Below are 25095 nucleotides of genomic sequence, written 5' to 3' on the forward strand. Positions count from 1 at the left end.
TTGACACAGCAGTAACGATCTTTCTGTCATAGCATTGAAATGTTAGGAGACAAGAAGTGTAGCCTACTCAATTTTAAGTGGATTAGAGAAGGAAAGGGCAAAGCAACATAGAATGATACTGAATCTCAAAACACCTTTTAAGACTGAGAACAGGTAAACAACATTTTGGGGACTTAGATATACAAATAAGAAATTTAAACCAGCTCACCCAGACAAAATGCTGATTAGTGCAAAAGTAACTAAGGAAGATCTGTAAGGTACTACAGGATAACAGGATAAGTATTGAAAAACATCTCAAAGCACAGATACGAGAGTGTCTCATGTGAAAAGTCTCATGAGAGCATCTAAGTTAACAGCTCAGGCAGATAGACATGTGGTTCAAAAGGTGCATGGGGAACTCAAAGGGAAAATGTTGACTTTCTTTGCTATTTGTAAATAGTGAAAACAACATACTTGCTCAAATGTCCATGTGGGTTTCTATTCTGCTCTTGCCTGTCACTTAAATTTGGGACCATAGATGCATCATGCACAGTCGCTGCATCTTGGTTTTCTGGTCTGAAAAGCACCTCTTGTCCATGTTTTATGACTCATTAGTGCAAAGTAAACTTGTAAACAGTTAAATTTCTGCTGTGAGTTTTCAAGACTTTGGATTTTTCCATACAGGTCTAGATACTTTGTTATTTAAGCAATGTGTGGACTCTTTCAGGCAGGAAGAGTTATACTCAACTCTCTCTTAGATGCAGCCAAATGAAGATGGTACAAATTTATGAGGGGGAAGAAAAAAATACTTAAATCTACTAAATGCACTATTCTCTAGTATTCAAAGAAAATGACATGATTGGTTAGAAAAGTTTCATAGGTAGTATTTCTTAGGATTCCCATGCCTGTTATTTTTGTGCTATTTAAGGAGGGGAATGTACTGGAAGGACTTGATTATGAAAGCATTACATGGCATTAGACACTCAGGGATTAGTACTGTATTTTCATCACTCAACACAATCATTTGGTGACAGCCTGTATGACAATACATTTAGAGTTGAAACATTGGGTTGCTTATACAGGAGAGAAGAGGATACACAAAATTAACTACTTGAGTATAACAAAACAATATTATCAATGAAAATGAAGACAGGTGCAAGTCAGTGAGAACATAGCTTATGCACTTAAATGTTCCTTCAAAAATGTTCTTAGGACAATGAAATCTAAAATTTGAACCCCATAAGAAAAATATTCAGTAATTTTTGAGAAAATTATTTCTGAGAAACACAGAGAATAGATGATTTGGCTAAAATTTCAACATGAGAAATGTTTTTGGAATGGCGATGGTTTTACAGAATTCTGTAGGTCAGGCAAAAATATTTGGTGAGTGGGTATTTTGGGCAGAAAAATCTATACAAGTAGGTTATATTTCTGGGTAGGTGTATATTAGTTTATCAGAGGTACCTTCTGTAAGAAATAGAAAGAAGAACCTAGGCATATGAACTAATACTAAAGAGAGGATTGACACTAATGAAATTCCAACAGAGTTTTTAATGTGGAGGATAACTCATATAAAAATAAATTGTGAACTCCACAGACAGAGTCTCATAAGGAGAAACAATGCTTCCCAGAATGCCAGAACTAATATTTTTAAAAGAAGACAGAATCTTCTAAATTATAATTTGATTAACAGTCTTGGTAGATTGACCCATTTAAAATACACTAGCCATTTATTTAATTAAACAAATGTCAATTTTGCAGTGATAATTTTATAATATTCCACATAATGATTCAAAGAATCACAATATATATATATATATATATATATATATATATATCTTACATTGTTTGGCAAAATGGCATGATTATTATAAATGACTCCAAATGAATTGACCTTTTATAGCTAGGTGACTTCTGACTGTTCACATAGATGTACAGAATGTATTTGTAGCCTCCATTATTTTGTTCTGTATAAGAACATATTTGCTTATAAAGAATTATCTGCCTCTTAAAAATACGGGACTAGAATAAATACATTTCCAATAACTTTATCAAAATTAAAATTAAATTGGCTTTATTTTTAGTCCTTGATTTTCCCATTTTTGCTAAAATATTGAAAGCCTGAGAGTCATGTTTCCTTCTATCACTTTGGGAATTTTAAAAATGTTACATCTAATTATAGCACCACAACATTCACAGTTTATTAGTCTTTAGGAAGACTATTTTATCTGGAAATAGTAAGAATATCTCTGATGCTTATTTACTTTCTTTACCAAGATAAAATTTAAAATGGTGGGTGACCAATGAAATATAAATTTTCCTGATCTTCCTGTTAAAATTATTATTGTGAACAGTTGATATATTCTTTTTGGATGTATTTTTAAGGTCAGAGACAATGTAGATGAGACATTTATGTATGCTCTGTCCCCACAAATCTTTTGACATCACATGCAAAATCTAATGTGACAGTTTTTCTAAGCTGTACTTGCCTGTACAAGACACTATGTCAAAACTGATAGGACATTCAAAACCAGACAGTATGTAATAAACAATTTTTCAGTGTTTATACGGAAAGCTTCTTTTTATTTTCTGATTATAGTTTATAGAACTAGAGCATTCCCAGCGAGTATTGTTCTTCACGTCTGCACCCTGCTGCCTGCCACATGCTGCCTTTGGGAAGAGAATCCCACTTAACACAACCTTGAATGGGATCTCCTTAAAAGGATAATATCTTCCATTTCTATTTCTTTTTTATGTGGACTTTAATTCTAATATGAGATTATTTGGAAAGTATGAATTGATATTTTCAAATAAAATGAAAGCCTCCTCCCATCTAGATTACGTAATTGATAGAATAGCTGGAAAGACACTGAATACAGACTTGCTTTTTTTTTTTTTAACTCTGTCTCTTGCTCTGTACCTCTCTGTTTCTCTCTCTTGGAACCAGCTAATCACCAAGCTATTTGTATGATCTATCAGTGCTAGCAGTAATTGAGAGTGACAGAGTGAGAGCTGAGGACTGGACTGGGAATCGCTTATCTTGCCTGGAATAGCTTACGCTGTGGTATTGCCTTTCTTATTAAAAAAAAAAAATGAATGTCTGGGTTTGGCTTCTTAATTTACTCAAATAGTAGATGTAGAAACACATCCAGTTTTCTGAATGACTTAACAGAGAATGTAAGTCCTCCAAATGAGTAATTGAGCATTCATGTAAGTGTTAATTTTTTGTAAGGATTTCACTATAGGTAAAAATCTGTTGGCTAGCTCTTACTGTGAAGATATACGGTGAACAAGACACTCTAAATTTTAAGCGAGGGGCAGAACAGCTGTGGATACATGCAAGTGTATCATAAATAGGATATATTCTTGGGGGAAAGTTTTGTGTGGTACTTATTTCTTGTGCACAAAGGTTGTACGGGTAGTGCTTAAATTCAAAAGGTAAGATGACAATTCCGTATAGACATTCGTTCAGCATTCTTTCTCTCAGAATGTGTGCAGAAAATACACACATACACACACACGCACACACACACTATGACTTTTATATTACTTTGAGAATTTATAAATGTGCTATATCTAATGTGAATGTATGATGATTCACACAAGAAATTATAATTCATAATTTTAAGATAATCATTGTAGTTTATTTTACTGGGATTTGCTGTGTGAATTTTGCCTTCATAAACTAGGTAAGAGGACTTTGTCCTAATCTGATAATCACATTAAATTTCTACCTAATAATTATGATGTGTTTACATTTCAAAAGAAATGAAATTGGCATTGGTAAATTTTTCCAATAACTGTAATTTCTTTTCCAAGGAATAGATTTCAAAAATAGAAAAGAAACAAGAGGCACTTCAAGAAAAAAAATATTTTATGCTTGTTTTTTGACTGACATGCTATAAAAAGGATTATATTTGTGAGAGAAGATACTGGTTCGAAATACCCTCTTGCAATGTATAGTTTTTAGTGATATTGTAGTATAAACTTGTAATTTGAACTTTTACTTTGGAATGTAAAGTAGAAAATAATAGCAATGTCAATGATATCTTGCAAAGTGTTTCCATTTATAATTATTTATATTGTAAATAGCTTTCTGAAGTAAAATTGAAGTTAATGTCCATAAAATGTATTTATTATGTGAGGAATTTTTGGTTTAAATATAGTTACCAACATGCATTCTGAGTCTGAATTATTCATTGAAAGAAGAATCTTTATAGAACAAAACAGATTTGTCAGTCAAACTGGTACTCTATAGGCAGCCATTTTAGCTCTTGATTTGGCTAGGTTGTTCAACTCTACAAACACTCCATGTACAGAGACACAAGAACAGAAGCTTGTGTACACAAAATGACTACTCCACAAGGGGTCTATTTTGTTAGACCCCATGTTTTAGACCTCATGTGCTTTCAAGAAAATATAAATCCTTTAAATAATCATAAAATGGAATATTCCCTGACCCATCCTAGCGTCCATATTGGAACTAGCACCCACCTTTTGTCATTGTCACCAGGGAAGGTTTCCACAGCAAGGTGAGCTCTTGAGTATTAAATGGGAGCATCTCCCTTATGTTGCCCAGCCCTCTGCCCTCTCCCCAGAGGAAATGGCAGAGATGACTATATTTTCATTCCGAATAAAAATTATATTTTAAAAGAGCCACCATGTGTCAGTCATAAACCAAACTCAGACCATTATAGAAGTCAGTGAGAAGATTACTTCCTACCAGAAAGGTAGGCAGATTCCAGCGCTCTCCATTTTAGTATTGAAGGGTTGAGATTCAGAGTCCTTAAGTGGTTCAGCTGCAAAGCTTGCACATGGTGGAGATGAAATCCGAACCTCCCACATTTGATCTAGAACAGTACCTTGATTTGCTCTGCTTTCCTTATGTAATGGTAGTCACAATACTACATATAGGAAAGGAAATCCTCATCTAAATGATAGCTGCATAAAACAAATCAGTCAGTTCAAAGAAAGACAACTCCAGCAGCCCCTGTGCATTGTCTTTGTGTTGGGGCTGCTCTTCTCCTGTTTCAGTGATGGAAGAATACCAGCATTAAGAGAACCAGACCAACCCTATGGTTCACTTGAACAGAATATTGCCTTTCTGCTCTGGTATCTGGAGTTCAATATGCCTGTAGTCAAGTTGTTCACTCAAGTTTCTTATGATATTTAAATAAAAAAAACCTGTGGAACTAGGTAGAGCTTTGTGTGCACTCAGCAAGCGCTATATTAGCGAGCCATGTTCCTCGTCCCTATTATTTGCCTTACTGGCACTGTCAATTAAGTAGCAGTTAGGAATTAAGCATTCTCAGAATATGAACTCAAGCATAAGTATTACCTTTCATGATAGCCACTAAAGATTCTGTTTTGTTTCATGGAAAGCTTTCATTTTTCTTGGGATAAAAATCCAACCAAAGAGAAATGGCTCAGTGATTAAATTGCTTTTCTTGCAAAGGACCTGAGTTCAGGTTCCAACCTCACTCCCACTTGCAACTCCGTCTCCAGGGTATCTAATGCCCTCTTCCGGTCTCCACAGGCACCTACACACATGTACACAAATCCTAATACCGGCACACCTGCATATGCATAGCTGAAAATAACTTTTAAAATCTTTAAAAATCCAACCAAAGCTCATTCATTCAAAAACTAGGATAGGTTCACAACAATGGATTGTTCCTAGGTCTCACTCCCTCTCTGTCTCTCACGCTGTGTGCACAAACACACACAAGCTCATATGTGTCTTTGAGCACATCTTCTGTCCAGAAAACAGCATTGGGTGTCATTCTTCAGGAGCCACCCACCTTGCCCTTGTCAAGGTCTCTTGGCCTTTAGCTTGTTCCTAAGGCCAACTAGAGAGCTCTAGAGTTCCTCCTGTCTCTACCTTCCCAAACGAAGGGCATACAAACGAACACCACCATTCCTGACTTTAATGTGGACATTGAGGATCAAACTCAGGTCCTCATGCTTATATGACAAGTGTTTTCCAACAAAGTTATTTCCCAGGCATCCAATTACTTGGCTTTAAGGGTATTCTGTAGAAAGAGCTTAAAGTGGCTGTTGCAGCTACCACATTGCATGTGTTCCTGGTAGAATTAGAAACTGCCTACATGTTGCCTAGAAGGCTGACCGGCAAGCACAGACAGTTCCTGTAAGGTATCTTCGTGCAGCAGTAAGCAACTGCAGAGACCAGCTTGTGGTTGCTGCAGGAATCCTTGCAGCCAATGGTAGGTATTAAGAACTTGGGCACTCTTCCAGGCTTATCTAGTCTGCTATGATCAACTTCTTGTAATTCTTTTTTGGACTTTTCCGTAATTATGCCTTTTAACTTAAGGTCTTGTGTTCCCATTGGAATATGTGTCAGGGTAGAAGATATGTAAAACAGCCTGATTTGAGAGTTTGGAAATGATCTCTGCTTCCTTAGCTTCTCTCAGGCCAGATTGCTGTATAGGGAGTAATTACTGGGAATCTGGCTTGAATGCCATCTAATCAAACCTTATAGGGAATCTTAGTAGTATCTACAGAACAATAAGGATCTCTTCTTGGTTTCTGGTGAGGACTATTTTGATAGCTTTGTTTGGTATGTAGTCTTAACAAATAACTTAAAGGACTCTGATGGGTATGGTCTTCAAAGTTCACAAGGACATGTGTAATTTAGATCTAAAATGGGAAGAAGTGGTTCAGAAGGTCACCAGGCTTACTGTTCCATGCGTTTCCACTTCTCTCATTTCCATTTTATGTCCTGTGTTGATCACATGCTCTATTAGTTAGGCTTAACAGGGCTTGTTTATGATGCCTTGCTAAAACCTGCTTTTTTGATTTAAAAGGTCAGAGGAACAAGTTTCACACACATTCACAATTTTCTCATATAGTTAAAAACTGTCCATTGCTAAGAATTTTTTCAGGGTGGGCAGGAAAAAGATTTATTCCAGTAGGCTTATTTATATACAGCTTGCAGACATCTGCTGGTCATACTTATTTCTTGTTTAAATGCTTACATTTGACATATAATTAACATTGATGGTTTTCTTACATGAAACTAAAATATATCAAAATTGTCTTTTTTCCTTTATTTTGTATTATTTGTATGCATGTGCTCGTGCATGTGTGTGTGGGTGCACATATGGATTTATTTCTCTGTTCTCCATACATGTGTGGAGTTCAGAAGCTGACATTGAATGTCTTCCTCAATTGCTATCCAACTTATTTTACTTATTTTTTTTAACTTCCTGACCACAGTTTTCCTTCCATCCTCTCCCAGCAGTCCCTCCCCTGACTTCTATTCTGTTCCCCAATCCCCTCCTCCTCTGTTTCTATTCAGAAAAGTGCAGGTCTTCCATGGGTATTCATAGAACACGTAATATCAAGTTGTCAAAAGACTAAGCACCTCGCCTTGTATTAAGGCTGGGCAAGGCAACCCAGTATGAGGAATAGGGTCTCAAAAGCCAGTAACGAGTATGAGACAACCCCTGAATCCACTGTTTGGAGTCCCATAAGAAGACAAAGCTACACAATTATTACATATGTGCAGAGGATCTAGATCAGTCCCATTCAGACTCTCTGGTTGTTGATTCAGTCTCTGTGCCTCCCTATGAGCCAGGTTAGTTGATTTTGTGAGTTTTCTTGTGATTTCATTGACCCATCTGGCTCCTACAATCCTTCCTCTCTCTCTCTCTCTTCAGCAGGATTCCCTGAGCTTGGCCTAATGTTGGCTGCAGGTCTCTGCATCTCTTTCCTTCACTTGATGAGAGAAGCCTCTCTGATGACTATAGGGCTAGGCACCATTCTATGAATATAACAGAATATTGTTAGACATCATTACATTAACATTTTATTTTTCCTCCAGTAGTGCTTAGTTCTATACTAGGTCTCTGGGCCAACCAGTCTCTGTGTCTTGACATTGCAGGCAGTGTTAGGAGTGGGTTCACTCTTGTGTCATGGGTCTCAGACTGGAGCAGTGAATAGTTGATCACTACCACAATCTTTGTACCACCTTTACCCCAGCACATCCCATAGGCAGATCAGACTGTAGTTTGAAGGTTATGTGGCTGGGGTCCCAATCCCTTCACTGGAAGTCTTGCCTGGTCACAGGAGATGGCCAGCTCAGGTTTCACATCCGCAATTGCTAGAAGTCATAGCTGGGGGCATCCTTGTAGGTTCCTGAGAGTTTCCTTTGCACCAGGTTTCTACCTGACCCTGAAATGACTCCCTTTCCAGTTGGCTCTTTCATTATTCTCACTTCTACCCGACCTGAACCCAACCCTACCCACTCCCAGTCCACTGACAAAATCTATTCTATTTTCCCTTTCCAGGGAGATCAGAGTGCCCCTTCCTGGCCTGACTTGTTACCTAGCCTCTCTCTGTCTGTGGATTGTACCATGGTTATCCTTTACTTTGCAGCTAAAATTCACTTATAAGTGAGTACATACCATGTTTTTCTTTCTGGTTCTGGATTACTTCATACATCATGATCTTTTCTAGTTCCATCCATTCATCTTCGGATTTCATGATGTCATTATTCTTAACAACTGACTAATACTCCATTGTATAAATGTACCACATTTTCTTTATCCATTATTCTTCAGTTGAGGGACATCTAGGTTGTTTCCAGGTCCTGGCTATTATGAAGAAGCGACTATGAACACAATTGATCAAGTGCCCTTGTGTTATGATTGAGCATCCTTTGGGTATATGTCTAAGAGTGCTAGTTACCTTATTTTTTGAGACTGTATCTCTTACCAAACCTGGAGCTCACGAACTGGCTACATTGACTAGTCATTGAGCACAGGGATTGCCTAGGCTCTGCCTTGCCAACTTCTGGGGTAACAGGAGCCCTGTGCCACATCTAACTTTTACATGGATTCTGGGGATCCCTGAACTCCAGTATTCTTGCTTTTCTAGCAAACACTTTACTTAGTTTTGACATCACTCCCAAAGATGTCTTTTAGTGTAAAATGTAGACCTTACTTCAAAAATTTGTTTCTCTTTCATAGATAGTGCTAGTATATTGCTAAATATTATCAAAATATAAGAAGGCATAAAAAATGAAAAAGAAAAAAGTCATAAGAATTCTGTTACTCCAGTCATATTTCCACTTCCTTTAAAATTTATTTATCTATTTATTTATTTTATATGTGTCTGTATGTATGTGAGGGTGTGTCTGTGTGTGTTTATGCACCACACTACACATGTGGAGGTCATAGGGCAACTTTCAGAAGTCAGTTTTCTCCTTTCATGTGTCAATATGTGATTTCCAGACATTAAAATTAGGTCATCAGGATGACAACAAGTGTCTTTGTTACCCCTTTGACATTCCTTTCGATAACTTTTTGGCTGTGTTTCTTTTTTTAGAGATTTTACCTCCTATTGCATTGCTGGATTTCTTATTCTTTTCCATGTATATACATACAAGTGCATACATCATGCTATCTGTTGATTCAGGTTTCTGTCCTGCTCAGTTCCTGCAGTTGTTAAGTCCCAAAGAAATCACACAGAGGTCTACATTAATTATAATGTATATTGATTGGCCTGTTTGCTCAGGCTTCTTATTAACTCTTATAACTTGTATTAGCCCAAAATACTTGTCTGTGTTAGCCACGTGGCTTGGTATCTATTTTGGAGAGAGAGACAGTCACATCTTGCTTGCTCTGTGTCTGGGTGACAACTGCAGATTGAAACTTACTCCCTCCTAGAATTCTCGTTACCCCACCTATACTTCCGGCCTGGCTACTGGCCAATCACCATTTTATCAAAAACAATACAAATGACAGGATAAAAGACCATCGTCCCATAGCAGCTAACCTCACACTACCAAATTAAAAATAACTTGTGGTCTAGTTCATGACACTTTTTGGTATTTTTCCATCATATGAATTGTGCCTAATCTGATTTCCTATTTCAATTATTTTATTGGAGTATTTTTTAATTAAATGAGGTAATGGGTTTCATCGTGACTTTTTTGTATATACTTTCATTTGCTTGCTTCACTGCCCTTTTATTTTATTGTCTTTCCCTCTTATCCCTTTCATATCCAAAGTGGTTTCTTATGTCCCTTATTTTCCTTCTAAATTCAGCATGTGGAAGAAAACATATGATCCATTCTCCTATAAATAATTCATTCCTCTTTATTGCTGAATAAAACTCCTCTGTGCATCAATGCCCAGGTGATATTTCTGAAGAGACCTGAACAACCATTAACAGATACAGAACTGGCAGCCAACAAAAATACGGATATCACCAAAGTCCAACTTGGTGAACCAAAGAGTCTTATTGGGGTTACTTATAGGAATATAAGTGAGGAGTTATTTATAAGAGCAGAAATGATTCAAAGACAGATGTATCACCAAAGCCCACTCAAAACATGGGTGACACTTTACAAAAAAACTGGAAACCTGTATCACATTGCACAGCCTTTAGGCAACTCGGCAGGCTGGAGTGTCCTTTCCCAGTGCCTCTTTCCAGGCAGCTGGGCTTATCTGAAGAGTGACTGTTTGGAGTCTGTATTGCTCACATACACTATTGGGTAAGGGAGCCTAGTGAATCTGGTAAGTTTCAGGGACTTCCCAAAGCCATTTTGTTTTACCTCCCCTTAGAAGACCCTGTGTTTCACCTTTTGACAATCATTCTGTCCTAAAATATCCTGTTGTTTCACTTCCCTTTTCCTATCCTGTGTTTTAAAAGTTCTTGCCAAGACAGAAGTTTTTTAACCTTGGAGGAAACTGCCATACAACACCACAATTTCATTCATTATTCATTCATATGTTGATGGACAACTATAAATAGGGCATTCAGATCAAGCATGAAATGTTCTCCTTATGGCATAAAGTCCTGATGCTCTCTTCGGACTCTTCCTCAGCGTGTGTGTGTGTGTTTGTGTGCATGCGTGTATAAGAAAGAAGTTGACCTTGGATTTTGTACCTCCTCAGGAGCACTCCACTTTGTTTTTTGAGACAGGGTTTCAAAAACCATGAATTTGGAGTTCATCAATTTGGCTAGACTGGCCTGATGAGAAAGCCCCAGTGATGCTCCTGTTTGTTTTTCCCAGCACTGGGATTACAGGCAAGTATACAGTGGCTTTAGTGGAATCAACTCAGGTCTGTATGCTAATATGACAAGAACTTTCCTCACATGAGCTTTTTCCCAGACCTCCTCAATGCTCTTCCTCTTCTTTGGCCATCTTAGTTCCTCTCCAGATTTTAAGTGTGCTAGTGTTCTTTTTATACATATTTCATTCATGGTTACGTACATAGTCACACACCTGGAACCCAGTCTCCAGTCACTGAAGCCTGTTGGTGGGCTACTCAACTCAACCTTAGACCAGCCCTTTTAAATTCAAGAGCAAGGTGAATTCTGCCCTTAGGATTCTCCATGCTTCATAGCTCTTATCTTCCTGAAATAGTTTGGCATCTCAATATTTATAAAATTTAAAAATATCCAAATAGACTGGCTGTCAGCCTATATTTCTCTGCCTATTATTAGCAAAGATTCTTTTGGTATGACAAATTATATTGTCTATTATGTTTTTACACATTTTCTCAATTTTCTAAGCTACAATTTTTCTAAAATATTATTTATTGAATATCTGCTTAAATAAAAATGACAAACCTTGCTGATATTAGTAAGGCAAGTGTAGAACAACACTCAAATTACTTGGATTAAAATTGTTTTTAAAATATTGTGATGCCAAATTATTTTAGGAAGACAGGAACTGTAAAGCAAATTACATCCATATTTTGTGTGTGCGTGAGAGAGAAGTATGTTGGAGCACTTTCGACCTTATGATTTTAAGACCCAAATAACGACTGGCCCATGTTAATGATTCTCACCTGCTGTTTGTCCAATAAAAGATATGATGCGTGTGACATTTTTGCAGTTCCTGACTTTTGATGAATTGGAACATCTATGTCCTACCTCTTATCCCTTCTCAAATCTGTTTTCTGCAATTTTCCTCACAAACCTCAGAAATTCTGATTTACATTCTGTATTTCTCTAAGTTGTATTACAAAATAGAACTCTAAAATATAATTTAAAAACATTTCTTTCTATAATTTCATGAGCTAAAACTGCAAATTCAACTCCTCTTTCTTTTCCCTTCATCTATTTTTTCCTTCTAATTACCTTCTAAGAAATGGCATTTCCAACACACAAAGAATTTCTGTCACTATTTTGCTTAGACTGATATGGGAAAAATTTGGTGACTTTGCTGATAGTCTCAGCACATACAGATGGAGGCATTGCTAGTCTGAGGGTGCTCTGGACTTGCCTCTACTTGTTTGTCTGTACACACTAATGCTGTGTGGTATGGAGGTTTTTGCTAGTTGTGTAATGTGCCCAACCCATCTTTGCAAATCTATTCCCTGTTTGCAATGATTCAGGACCAGTCTTTGAAGGGAAAACCCTGCCGCCTGCAAGGCACACAGCTCCTATAAAATGGTTAAAGTTAACTTCAGAAAAACTTCTGTTTCCTTTTGGGTTGTCACACTATATGTTACATATACTTTATATATCTACATATATACAAATATATTTTATATTTCTGTTAAAATATTTAGCAAGTGCTCTATAAATTTTGAGATTCTTAAAGCATTAGGCTGGCAGATACAGGCTGGTTAGGTGCTTGCCCAGCATGTGTAAGACTCTGGGTTTAAACTCCAACATTGCAAAAGCAAACAAGACAAATTTTAAAAACAATTTAAAAAGAGGTATAATACACATATATTTATGAAATTAAAAAAAATGTATGCAAATTTTGAATCCCATCTTATTGTACTTTAACATTATTTAAATGTTTTTACATCTCTCCTAAATTTTCTTTATGCTACTTGGTAAGGTAGAAAAAAGTGCCATAATTTATTTATTTAGCCTTTTTGTTTAGATTGCTATCTTTCTACTTTTAATTTATTCTTTTTTATTTTTCACATGTGGGTAATAAATATCTTAGCAAATAGGTTGTTTTCCATTTGTGACAATTCTGTTTTGATAGATTGCCTTGATTTTATTATTTTTTTACTTTCCATATTTTAAAATCTTTCTTTTAAAATTCATTGCTAATTTGAGAACTTCAGCGTATTTTGATGATGTTTCCTTACTTCTCTAACTCCTTTCAGGTCTACCTGAGTCTTCTTCCTCCTGCCACTTCATGTTTTCTTTTTAAAAATTAACTTCATCTTTCTTAGAAGCCTCATAAAAATTCTCCAAAACTGAACGGAGGTGACTTCTGAAGAAGTGACACTTGCAGAAGTTACAGGAGCTGCTATTTTATATCACGGCTGCTTTGTAAAGGTCTTTTGTTTATGGATCTGATCAAATCTAGATCGCTAATATTTTTAAGCCCAAGCCCCTTGGACACTGCAGCTCTTTTCAGTTTTTGCTTAAACACAATTCATTCTTTGCAGCAAATTAAGCTGAAGAAGCCTGGGAATAAAGTTTGGAAAAGTGTTAATAAAATTCTTTGTCTAGCCAAAAAAAAAAATAATAATTTCTTTCTGGGCTGTGGTGGCACACACCTTTAATCCCAACACTTGGGAGACAGAAGCAGGCTGATCTTGGTGAGTTTGAAGTCAGGCTGGTCTAAAAAGTGAGTTGTTACACAGAGAAACCCTGTCTTGAAAAACGAAAAGAGAAATCTTTTTCTTTGAGAATTTCATAGAATGCATTTGGATCACATTCACTCCTCTTCATCAGCTTCTCACAGGTTCTCCCCAGCCTTTATTTTTAAAAAAAGTCAAGTTGAATTATTCTTGGATGTGGGGCCATCCCATTGTATAGTGATTGTGTATAGTACAAGGGGCTACATTTTCAAAGAAAACTCTCTCTCTCTCTCTTTCTCTCTCTCTCTCTCTTTCTCTCTCTCTCTCTTTCTCTCTCTCTCTCTCTCTCTCTCTCTCTCTCTCTCTCTCTCTCTCTCTCTCCCAGCTGTTGTCAGGTGACTGCAGTTCCCCAGCCAGGCTAAGATTTTGTCTGGCTTGAGCTCGCTCAGATCTTGTACATGCTGCCACCACCACTGTGACTGTGTCTGAGCAACTACCCCATTGTATACAGAAAACATCATTTTGCTGTAGTCAGCCACACCCTCTGACTTTTATAGTCTTTCTGCCTGATATTCCCAGACGATTCCCCCAGATTTTGGAGGGGGAATACTATAGATGTCTTCTTTAGGAGTGAGCACTCTGCAGTCTCATGCTCTGCATGTTGAACAGTTTTGGGTCTCTGTGTTAACTGCCATCTACTGCAAAAGGAGGCTTCTCTGACAAGGATTGTATTCTAGAATATAATGACATAAAACAGAGAAAGGGAATAATGAAACAGTAAGAATTTAATGGGATGAAGGAAGGGAAGGCAGGGGAAAGGAAGAACATGGGGAGGGATAGACACTATATTAAAGGCCTTTTGAAAGGACATGTGGTGAGGCCATCAGCTGGAGAGTGGCCACCATACAGGACTCATACCCACCCTTAAAGAAAGCTGACTCTTCCTCCCCCAGAAGCCATCAACTGCTCATAGCAGGGGTTAGGGTGAGGGGTGTCCATAATTAGAGGTGAGGCTTATAAACCCCCTCTATCTTCATGTAGGATGTTGACTGGGTTGATCTTGTGCAGATGTTGTAGGAAGCAATCACCGCTTCTGGGAGCTCATTAGTGCAGAGAGTGCTGTCATGTTCAAAAGACACTAATTGGCTCTGACCTCTGACTTTTATAATATTTCTACCTACTCTTCTAAGATCCTGGAACTTTGGGGAAGAGGTACCACCATTTCACTGCACAAACTTCTCTGGTGGAGACTGAGAACTGCACTGATTTGTGGGCTTAAAGAGAGGAATTTAGAGGGAAGTCTGAAGAAAACTCTTGTGATGGGTGATGTGGTTTCTTGTGTCAGTTCATAGATGTATGGATATAAGTATGTGTGTGTATTTTAAAATTTGTATTGTGAGTGTTTGCTGGCTGTATGTGTATGTATCACATATTTGCCTTGTGCTCTCAGAGGCCAGAATGAGGTGCTGGATCCCATGGAACTGGACTTATGGAAGGTTGTGGATGGCCATGTTGTTCTGGGTTCCGAACTTAGGTCCTTGACAAGAGCAGCAAGGGTCATCAAGTCATGAGATGCTGAGTCATTTTCCCAGCTTCTGTATTATTAAATCTCCTCTAAAGTATTTACTAGGATCACATAGATCTTTTCCTATCCTGGGTGCTTTTGTTTGTTTGCTCGTTTGTTTAATATGGAATTAACAACACACAGAACATGCTCTTTTTTTTTTTGCACATTGAACTTATACCAATCATACCCATAAAACATTATGATTTCTAGTAGTTTCAACTCATTTATTGATTCTTCTCTGTAAACAGCAGTGCTCACATCACAATTTTTGGACTTATTTTCTTAATATTTTTCAAATTATAAGTTCTTTTAGATTACTGGTGGATGCTTAATTTTATGAAATGCCTTTTGGCATTTAGAATAGTTGTGTTTTCTTATTAATTTGAAACATTTTTTTCTAAGTTGTAACATCCTTGCTCTGTGACTCCAAACTCCTTGTATTCATATATAAGTATGTGTGTGTGTGTGTGTGTGTGTGTGTGTGTGCGCGCGCGCACGCAATATATATGTGTATTTATACCTTTGGTAATATAAAACTTAAATTTATATTTTCCGTTATATTATTAGTTGACTTCATTTTCATATGGACAGGAACCATATACCTATCATTCATCCACCAATGTCTCATATCACAGATAATGCCAGGAAACAGTAGATGCTAAATTTTTGCCTATATTTGTGCTCTGAATATCTGAATTTAAAACTCATTTTAGGCAGTTGTGGTGGCACACACCAGTAAGGTTTCTGAAGGAGGTGGAGGCAGGAGGATCACAAGTTAGAGGCCATTCTGGGCTACATATTTAAGCTGGGGGTGGGTGCACATGCCTTTAATCTTAACCCTAGGGAGGGAGAAGTAGGTGAATCTCTGGGTTCAAAGTCAGTTTGGTCTACAGAGTGAGTTCCTGGACTGTCAGGGCTACATGTAGAAATCCTGTCTTGAAAGGAAATAAAAATAAAAATAAAAAGTTTACTTACTTACTGACAGTGTAAATGTTACTTTTTCAATGAGTACATAGCAGAATCAAACGAAAAAATATATAAAGCATTTATTATAGGATTCATAGGACATAGAAAGCATTTATATTGGATCTTTCCTTTAAATACAAAAACAGTTTGAATTTTCTGTCAGTAGAAAATTATTGTTAGAAAAGCAATCCAAGAATTTTTATAAGTAAGACACTAGGTGACTTTGAACCTCTGCAATCCCATGGTAAAAGTCTGTGAGTGTGCTTTTCATCACTGTCATCAAATGAAGTTTTGCTGGGTAGCTTACAATTATAACTTCAGAAAAAACTATAGATACAATGACCAAGAAGGAAAAAAAGCTATATTGAAATTATTATGTTTCTTTCTTAAGCCACATGGGCAAAACAGGAAGACAAGTGTGCGTGTACGCACACACACACACATACACTCACACACACACACACCATTTTGCCTTTCTTTTTAAACATTGTGTGCATTATGTATATGTCACAAAAAGATGATATGGACTTGCCATCACCAGGTCAGAAACAAGCTTGCAAGTTTTATTACTGTGGTCTAATTTGACATTGTATTTTTGTAAATTTTTGTAAGAGAAAAAAAATATTTCATATGTTAAACCTGAAACCTCCCTCTACTAAACTTAAATATGAGCATTTTCTCATATACAGGAGAATAAATTCTATTATTCATGTATGAATCACGCTCAATCAATGCCTCAGTAAAAGCCTCTGGTGTCATCTCACAAAATGGTTTCAAACAGGAATACAAAGCCCAGATGAAGCGAAGATGAGATAGTAGAATTGTGACAGGGCTATTTTTGAAATGATGCTCTTAGGAAAAGCTGCTGATTGAAATCAATACCTCAAGACCCGGAATTTGAAAAGACCATTTCTGAGACCTGAGAGGGTCACTGACTAGAAGTGTCAGTTGATGGTATTCAGACCATGCAATTGCTTTCACCAAGGTGCCCATGTGTTTACTTAAGTGACTTGCAGTAGCTGGTGGCTGAGCATACATTGAGAGAGTCTCTCTGGATTCAGGCTCCAGGGAGGAGGAGACTAGAGGGGACTTTTTCTGGGCTTTAAATCAGTCAGTCCAAGTGAGTTATATTGGAGGAAATGAATAGAACTGGATTTTCTCTTTTATTTCTCTCTGATAAAATCTGTGAGGATTATAAATCTTTTAAATATTAAAGAATTAGAGTACCATAAACCTTGTATTATTAATTTCAAGCCAAATTCCATTTAATAAGTTATAATTGTTCAGAAAAGCATTCATTTGCACAGATCGGTGCTAATGTTTCCAATTTCCTCCAAGGCACATGGAGTAATTTTCTTTTTGTTAAGTATGAGATTTTGTTTGTGGTGATGTCCTGGGGTGTGGTATAACACAATGGCTATTCGTGTAATTTCAGGTTGCTTTATATAGAAGTTGCCAGATCACTTAATTATATCAAGTAAGATTTAAGACTATTTTTGTGGGGATGAATGTAGTTTTTAATGATGCTATTAGTCTTTCAATTTTTTTAAAGTATCAGATTTAAAATTTTAAATTATAAAGAAATATGATTTGTCCCTTTTTGGTATGTGATAAATAATAGTCACACCCTAGAATATGCAGTATATCATAATTATTAATGTGTTTAGGTTCACTTGAGTAAAACTGAATCTCTTACTCTGATCTGATACCAGTACTGACATTTCTGTCAACTCCTAAGACTGCCCAGATTTCTATTCAGGTCTCACTACAGGTCTCTGATACAGGAATGGCAAGCCTATCTTTCACTCCACATGCTCCATAGGCTACAGGTCCAGCTATGTTCTTTAAATTTGTACACTGTCAAATTGCCTGTCAATTAAGTTTTGAAAGCTGAATGAAGGATTTAAAATGCCAAAAGAGCACTTTGGACAGCAAAGTGCCTTGTTGGTTGCTCTAGTCATGAAAGTCTGTGTTTAGAGGATGGACTTGGTTGCAGCCGTTACATTTCTAAGACACCTTTCAGCTGTAAAGCTGTGGCCTTAGTGGCTGAAAAGAGGGACGTAAGGGCTGGGGTTAGCTCTATTAGATCTTGCAAGTGGCTTTCCTGTTGCTTCTTCAGCAGAGCAGCTGACCTGGACTAGAACAGGATGCGAAGACATTTACTTTGTGAAGTTGACATAAAGATTCAAACAATAAAATTCTCCAATGTACCTTCACCTACCAGGTCTTTCTGGTTTGTACGTGTTCAAAAATGAGTTGATGGGTAGATAGGCTGGAAGCCTAACTGTGGAAACTGTCTTCCATTTCTGTTTTTGAGGATTTTAGTGTCTGAGATATTAGGTTGCACACTTTAAATACGTATGATCTCAAGATCTTCTCATTTCACTTTGTCACACCAGCCCAGCAAAGTATTTAGTTAGAGCTCACTTAGAACTCTCGACATCAGTATCTCCAACCTTAATATAAGAAAAAGTGCACCTACTCTGACGAGCTGATGAAGGACTGTAAAAACAATGTCGTCAAGAAATGGACGCACACTACCTGAGAGATTATAAGCTCATCACTCAATGAACAGCATCTACTGCAATTATTATTTTAATCACTAGAAATATCATTTTCACTTTTCTTTTGTCTAAAATTCTGTAATGTCTGTTCTAGTGTTGTCCTGAAAGAATGGAAATTTGTGGGTTTGTTAGTTTGGGAGGGCTGAGAGGACACTGTATTTTGTTAAAAGCACTTTTTTTTGTAAGAAGAAAAATGACATTGGAATGTATGTGATAGCTTTATTTTTATTGCAGTTCTTTAGTGGGATTCCAGTATTATTCGGCATGTTTTATGCTTACAAAATTATTTAGGGTATAATCAAGAATACCATAATACTGTCTTCATAAATGGGGACTGTTTTAAAAACTAGGCATAATTAGCAGGAAGATATTCATAGTGTAGGTCTGACATTATTATGACTGCAATATAAATTCCACGAGGTGGAGAGGACACAGAGACAGAAGCCTACAGATTTATCATAGCATGATGGATTTGCAATATGATTGTACTTATCTTTTTATTTGCCACAGACAATGTAAATGAGCAACATCTGAAGAAGGATTCAAATAATTGAGCATCTGTGGCTCACTATAAAATATGCTTCCCTAGTGCCCAGAGAGGAAACAAAAATATATTGTTTTCCCAGAAGAAGCCTCATACCCAAACCCTCTGAAGGGAAATGGGGGAATGGCAGCGGGATACAAGATTGTTTCTTCCAGGCTTCAGGGCAAGAATCCTCAGAAGGACACAGTGTTGTTTTAGCTAACATGTCGCCAGTGAATAGAATCTTTTAGAGGGAATAAAGTTTGAAGGAATAATATCATTAAACTATTTTCCAACTTTATGTGACTCAAGTCTCATTGAAACCATGAATTTTCAGAAAAATTAATAAAGTCCAAATAGATAGCTTTGGACAGTGTCTTTAATGGCGCTGGGCATTGTGGAAGGATAAGTTTACCACCACATATGAACTCCACAGTGTTCACAGTGTGGAGTTAGTGAGCCTGGCAGTGGACAAAGGCATGGGGGCCTGGGATACTTTTAATGTCTGCTCTTCCCTACATGTTACTGTCCTCTTTGGATGCATGAGATACACTGAAGCTGGAATACCTTTGAATTATTAACATTCGGCTTATCTGAGTAATGATCAGACTTTTCATTGGGTGATAAAGATGTCAGATAGTTTGGGATAAGGCTGGGCATAGATAAAGTGGCAGGCATCTGCCTGAATGCAGTGGGATTCTGTTTGCCACAGCAGCTACGGGCCCCGGAGCATATTCAAGGCAGCAAACTATCACAAGGACAGTATCAACACTGGAGTTGTTAGGGAGATGGCCAGAGAGCTGACAGGGAGAGAACAGGAGGTGAGGTAATTTGAAAAGCTCACATGTTCTCTTGGAATGTAGCTTGTTCTGCTACAGCAAGGAAAAAGCACCCAGGTTTTAGGCACGGTGACCAGGAAGCCCATGGAATGTGTGACATCTGTGTGCATGTTTGAAGCTGCCCTCCACATTTCCTTAATCCTCAGGAAAGCTTAAGCAAAAGCCTCAGATTCTCTGAGGCCTAGGAGAGCAAGTCACTATTTGTCTAATCGGCAGTCTGAATGAAGCTTTTTGCCAGCTCTCTGATAGTTCCACTGGGGCAGAAGGGCCTTTTCTTCCTGTACCCATTTAGCAACTTTTGATCCAATTATAGGCACTAATTTGCAAGTGGCTGTAAGCAGACCTGAGGAAGCCATGACTTTCTCTTAGCTATCTCTCTCGGTCTCTCTGTCTCTCTGTCTCTGTCTCTCTGTCTCTGTCTCTCTCTCTCTCTCTCTCTCTCTCTCTCTCTCTCTCTCTCTCTGTATGTGTGTGCATGCGCCTGTGTGTGTGTGCGTGTGTGTGTGTGTGTAAGTTCAGAAAGTGGAAACATGACATCCCTCTGGCCTCCCAGGATACCATGAGAGCCTCAGCTTAATGCGGAACTGATTTCTTTCTTTGAGCAATAATAGCAAAGCGAGCACTTCAAAAAGACCAATCCATCTTCTCTCCATAAAACGTTAATACCCTTCAGCGGACTAAAAAAAGAACAAGTTTCTCACCCTTTGCATGGCAAACACCAACTGAGAAAAGTAAAACGAACCAAGAACATTTGAATATCCTCTTTTGCCATCCATCCGTTATTCATTTACCCTGTACTGCAAGAAAGCACATCCTCTCTGAGTCTTGCCTGTAAGCTGAAGTTTGGAGGACACTTTGGCTCAGGCACAGGACAGAGTCTGCACTGGAGCAGCCATCCAGCCTTTCCTGCTCCTGGACGCTCATTATACTATCCCTCCATTCCCCTGCCAACTGGAGCCAGACCAGCCATTTGGGACTGGGGTGCTGTAATCAAGGTGCATGTGCGCACGAATTTCTGAAGCAATTGTTACACCACTCTCCTGTCAGCTAAGGCCACTTGTCTTCCTTTCTCCGTGGCCCTACCAACCCGCTCTTCAGCTCAGGCTCCGTCAGTGAGCAGGGGTGTCGGAAGAGAACTCTGAACCCCTTTCCACTCTTTTTTCTTCCTTTTGTGGTCTGAGAGGATCAAGGACAAGCTATTTTGTTTTGTTTAGCATCTCAGCAGGGACAGCAATAGGTGTAGCATCCAGAAGGTATTTGACTGTCCTTTGGAGAGTAACAAAAAGGCAGTTGCTTTGCAAATGCTGGACAGAAACGTTTGAAATAAATTAGAGATTTTCAAATGTTTGAAATAGATTTTAAGAAACAGAAATGATGGTGACATGCTAATTCCATCATAGGCCACTAGTGGAGGAAGGCACTTGGGTATTTTAGTCCAGCCCTCTGTGTAATTGAAGTGATGAATAATTATCAGATGCTCACTGTGTGGAGAACTCTGTGGTGGGAACTTCACAGGCAGCGTTCTCAGACCCTATAGGCTTGTGAATTAAGTTTCTCTATTACTGGCAATGTGCAGACCAAACACACCAAGTATGTGAGGCAAGATTCTTGCTTGAGTTATCACAAAAGTCAATGCTGTGGTTGAGATTCCAGTGCTGATGAGCTGATGACCTGTTTTGCAGAAAACAAGGCCAGAAGCTTTCTATACAAACATACGAATCTCTATAAAACTACTATTCTAAATGCCTCCTATGCTTCAGTGTGGGAGAACTGCTAGAATTTGTCAATGACATAAAATAACACTAATGGTACATTCTGCCAAAGAAAAATAATTTGAATTGTTCGCTTGTAAAATGAGACAGAGAGTTCTGTCTTGCCTGGCTTCCTGTTTTTAAAATTTGTCTTGCTTTGCATACTGGTGCACAGGTAACAGGTATAATCCACCACTAGGGAGGCAGAGGCAGAGATAGGTGCAAATATCATGAGGCCATGCAAGGCAATGCCCTAGAAGTCTAAGGGCTGGGGTATAGTTCAGTGGTAGAGTAATTGCTTAGCATACAAACAAAACAAAACAAAGATAAAACAAAACAAAATTCTAGGGTTCTATCCTTAGTGCTAGGAAGAGGAAGCTTAATTACATTTGCATGGAAATTTATAATTAAAATTATTCACAGAATACATGTGGGATCTAGCAGAGGAGTGGAAGAGTAAAAGAATTCACAGAGTGTGTGTGGGGGACATCTAGTGATGGGAGGGAGATGCAATGGGCTCATTTTGGAGTGTTTTGAGGAGGTGTGTGGAGTAAGAAAGCATGAGACCTGTGCACTAGGCTTCAGAAGGTCTAGACAGGCATTCTACCTTTTGTCCTGTTACTGGGGCCTTAGGAACTATTACAGCTTCACCAAGCATCTGTCACTGAGGAAGAACTTGTTCACACTTTCCTTTTCTTTCCACGGCATAGCATGATGTCCTTAGGGCATCATACACAGAAAATGAAGAAAAATGGCTGAGGGGAAGTACTCATGTACTTGTGCTGGGGAATTTCTGAGCCCTGTTTTGCTTTGAAAGGTTTGGTGTTTCGAAATTGGACCTCTTCCCAGAGTCTGAACTAGTCTTTGTGGTAGCTTTTCAGCAACAGAAAACTGTTTACTCCTAATCTCATTTAAAACATTCAGCTTTGCGGCCATATCCTTCATTTTACCAACTGCGTGACCAGTTACTTTAAGATTGCTAATAAAAACACTAAATGTCTCAACTTTTACAAGGCAGTAACATTTTCAAATCCTCTTAGTAGAGACCCAAGGCCTGATTTAATGTGTTACAAAATGGTGACTTTTAAACTTCATTTAGTAGGCAGAATTAAATATGTGGGCCTAACATCAAAATTCTCATCTACTAGTTACTCAAAAAAATACACATTCCGCTGTGAAAGGGATTTTGTAAATGTGATTGCAAGTCGATTGATATTCACATGATGGAGAGTTTAGTGGTCTGAAGACACTCAGGGCACCCCTTTAAAATCAGGGGTTCTCTCTAGCTGGCTCCAGAAGGTGAAGGCAGAAATTCAAAGTACAAGTGAGGTTTTATGTTCCATAGCTAGTCTGAAGGTGGACAGAGCTGCATGCCAAGGAATGAGAGCAGATTTTAGGAGACTACACCGAAAGCCAGGAATCAAAATAGGAACTTTAATCTTAAAACCACAAGGAACTGGGTTGGACCAATAATAATACTGAATTCCAGAGTAAATCATGGAATACAGTAAGCTTCAGTCACTTTTTTGGCTCAGTCATTTAAACAGCCTTGAGATAAGTAGCTACAAGCTACTATAACTTTCATAACTGAAACTATTTCAGATTATTTTGTAATTATTACATTGCTGACAACAATGTAAATGCACATCAGATGACGCTCTGTGGACTGGGACACCTCAGCTGAGAAAGAGCATCTCAGAGCTTTTTGTCTTTTGATTCATCCAGAGTAACTTTTTTGTTATACTGGTTCTTATACAGATATCAGTCATTGTAGTAGAGTTAGGCTGTGTGAATCTGGGTTAGCGGCAGAAATGCCAGATGAGGTGCAGCAGTTTTGTACATTTTTTTAAAAAAAGATTTATTTGTTTATTATGTATACAACTTTCTGCCTCCACGTATACCCACACGCCAGAGGAGGGTGCCAGATCTCATTACGGATGGTTTGCAGCCACCATGTGGTTGCTGGGAATTGAACTCAGGACCTTTGGAAGAGCAGACAGTGCTCTTAACCACTGAGCCATCTCTCCAGCCCAGAGGTGTAGCAGTTTTATAGACAAAGCACACCCCTTTACATTGTTATTCCATAGAAATTTGTTTTTCACACTTTATGTTTGTTAATTCTCCTGACAATCATTATTTCCTAAATAAAAATTACTTACCAAAGTGCCATTGACCTTAAGGAATTTTAAATATGACTGTTATATGGCCCTTATATAAAAACTACCTTTAAAATGAAAAATAAGGAAGAATTTTTAAATTATTTTTATTGTTATTTTTTAAGAAAACCTAAGTTAGAAACAAAAGGTAAGAAAACCCTGGAACCTATACTTGTAGAAATAGTTGGCCAGGACATATGTTTTTCTTTGTAACACAAATGTGTCAAAAGACCAAATATCTGCAAAAATCAGCTGCAAAGAAAACCATATGAGTTAATCCATATCAAACATTTCTCAGTCATGAGAAAAATTTGGAGAAGCCAGCTGAGGGCCTGCCCAGATACATTCTCTGCTGTGGTGATTAAATCCCAGATGTTGGGCCAGCTTCCTGTGCAGAGGTTCCTGGATGGAGGCACTCCTGGGATGTGTGTGCATGGGGAGGGGGGCAGATCCAGTTCAACCTCACCGTTCGAGTTTCACACAGTCTGCTTAGAATGCTAATGGGTTATTAGATCTCCCTTCTTCCACAATGTTTAATACTCTATCAAATTCTGTTAGTTTCCTTTCTTGAGTTACTTTCACATTCTAACTTAGCAAATATATCCCCAATCCATAGGAAGAAAGTGCTGGCCAAGTTAAAAAGTAGCAAGATGACAAAGTGGTAAAGGGTATCTTAACCTGTCGGAGCAGAGGGAGGGAGAAAGAGGAAGTGGAATGTGGTGGGTGTCATCTATCTAGGTCTGGCACATGGAATTCCTAACACATAATGGACCTTTGTCTAATAATATGATAATGGCAATATTAGCTGTGGTTTAGACTTCTGTCATAATATTTTAATTTATACAGAGAGCACACACTGGAAACAATAGAAGCTGGTTTTTCATATGACAGACTGTCAAAGGGAATTCTGTTAACTAGTGATTTCACACATCTTCAAGCAAATGATAAATGGTGCTAAATGATGTTGTGCCTGCCACAGAATGAGATCCTTAGGGGCCTCCCACACAAGTAAGTGAAAGAAAAATGTAGTCTACTTAATGCACATAATGCATGCATGTGAAGAAGGTTTGAAACAGTTTGTGCCAACTCATGTTTAAGAAAGATATTCACTCATATATTTGGAAACGTGTAATATATAGGCTATATAATAACCAGAGTGTTTTACTAGCCAGGACTAATTTATCAATTTTATTTCTATTAAGAATATGGACAATTTTTACTCAG

Source organism: Microtus oregoni, unplaced genomic scaffold (genome assembly GCF_018167655.1).
Source record: "Microtus oregoni isolate MIOR12 unplaced genomic scaffold, Mior012 000006F_ref0000085, whole genome shotgun sequence".
NCBI lineage: Eukaryota > Metazoa > Chordata > Mammalia > Rodentia > Cricetidae > Microtus > Microtus oregoni.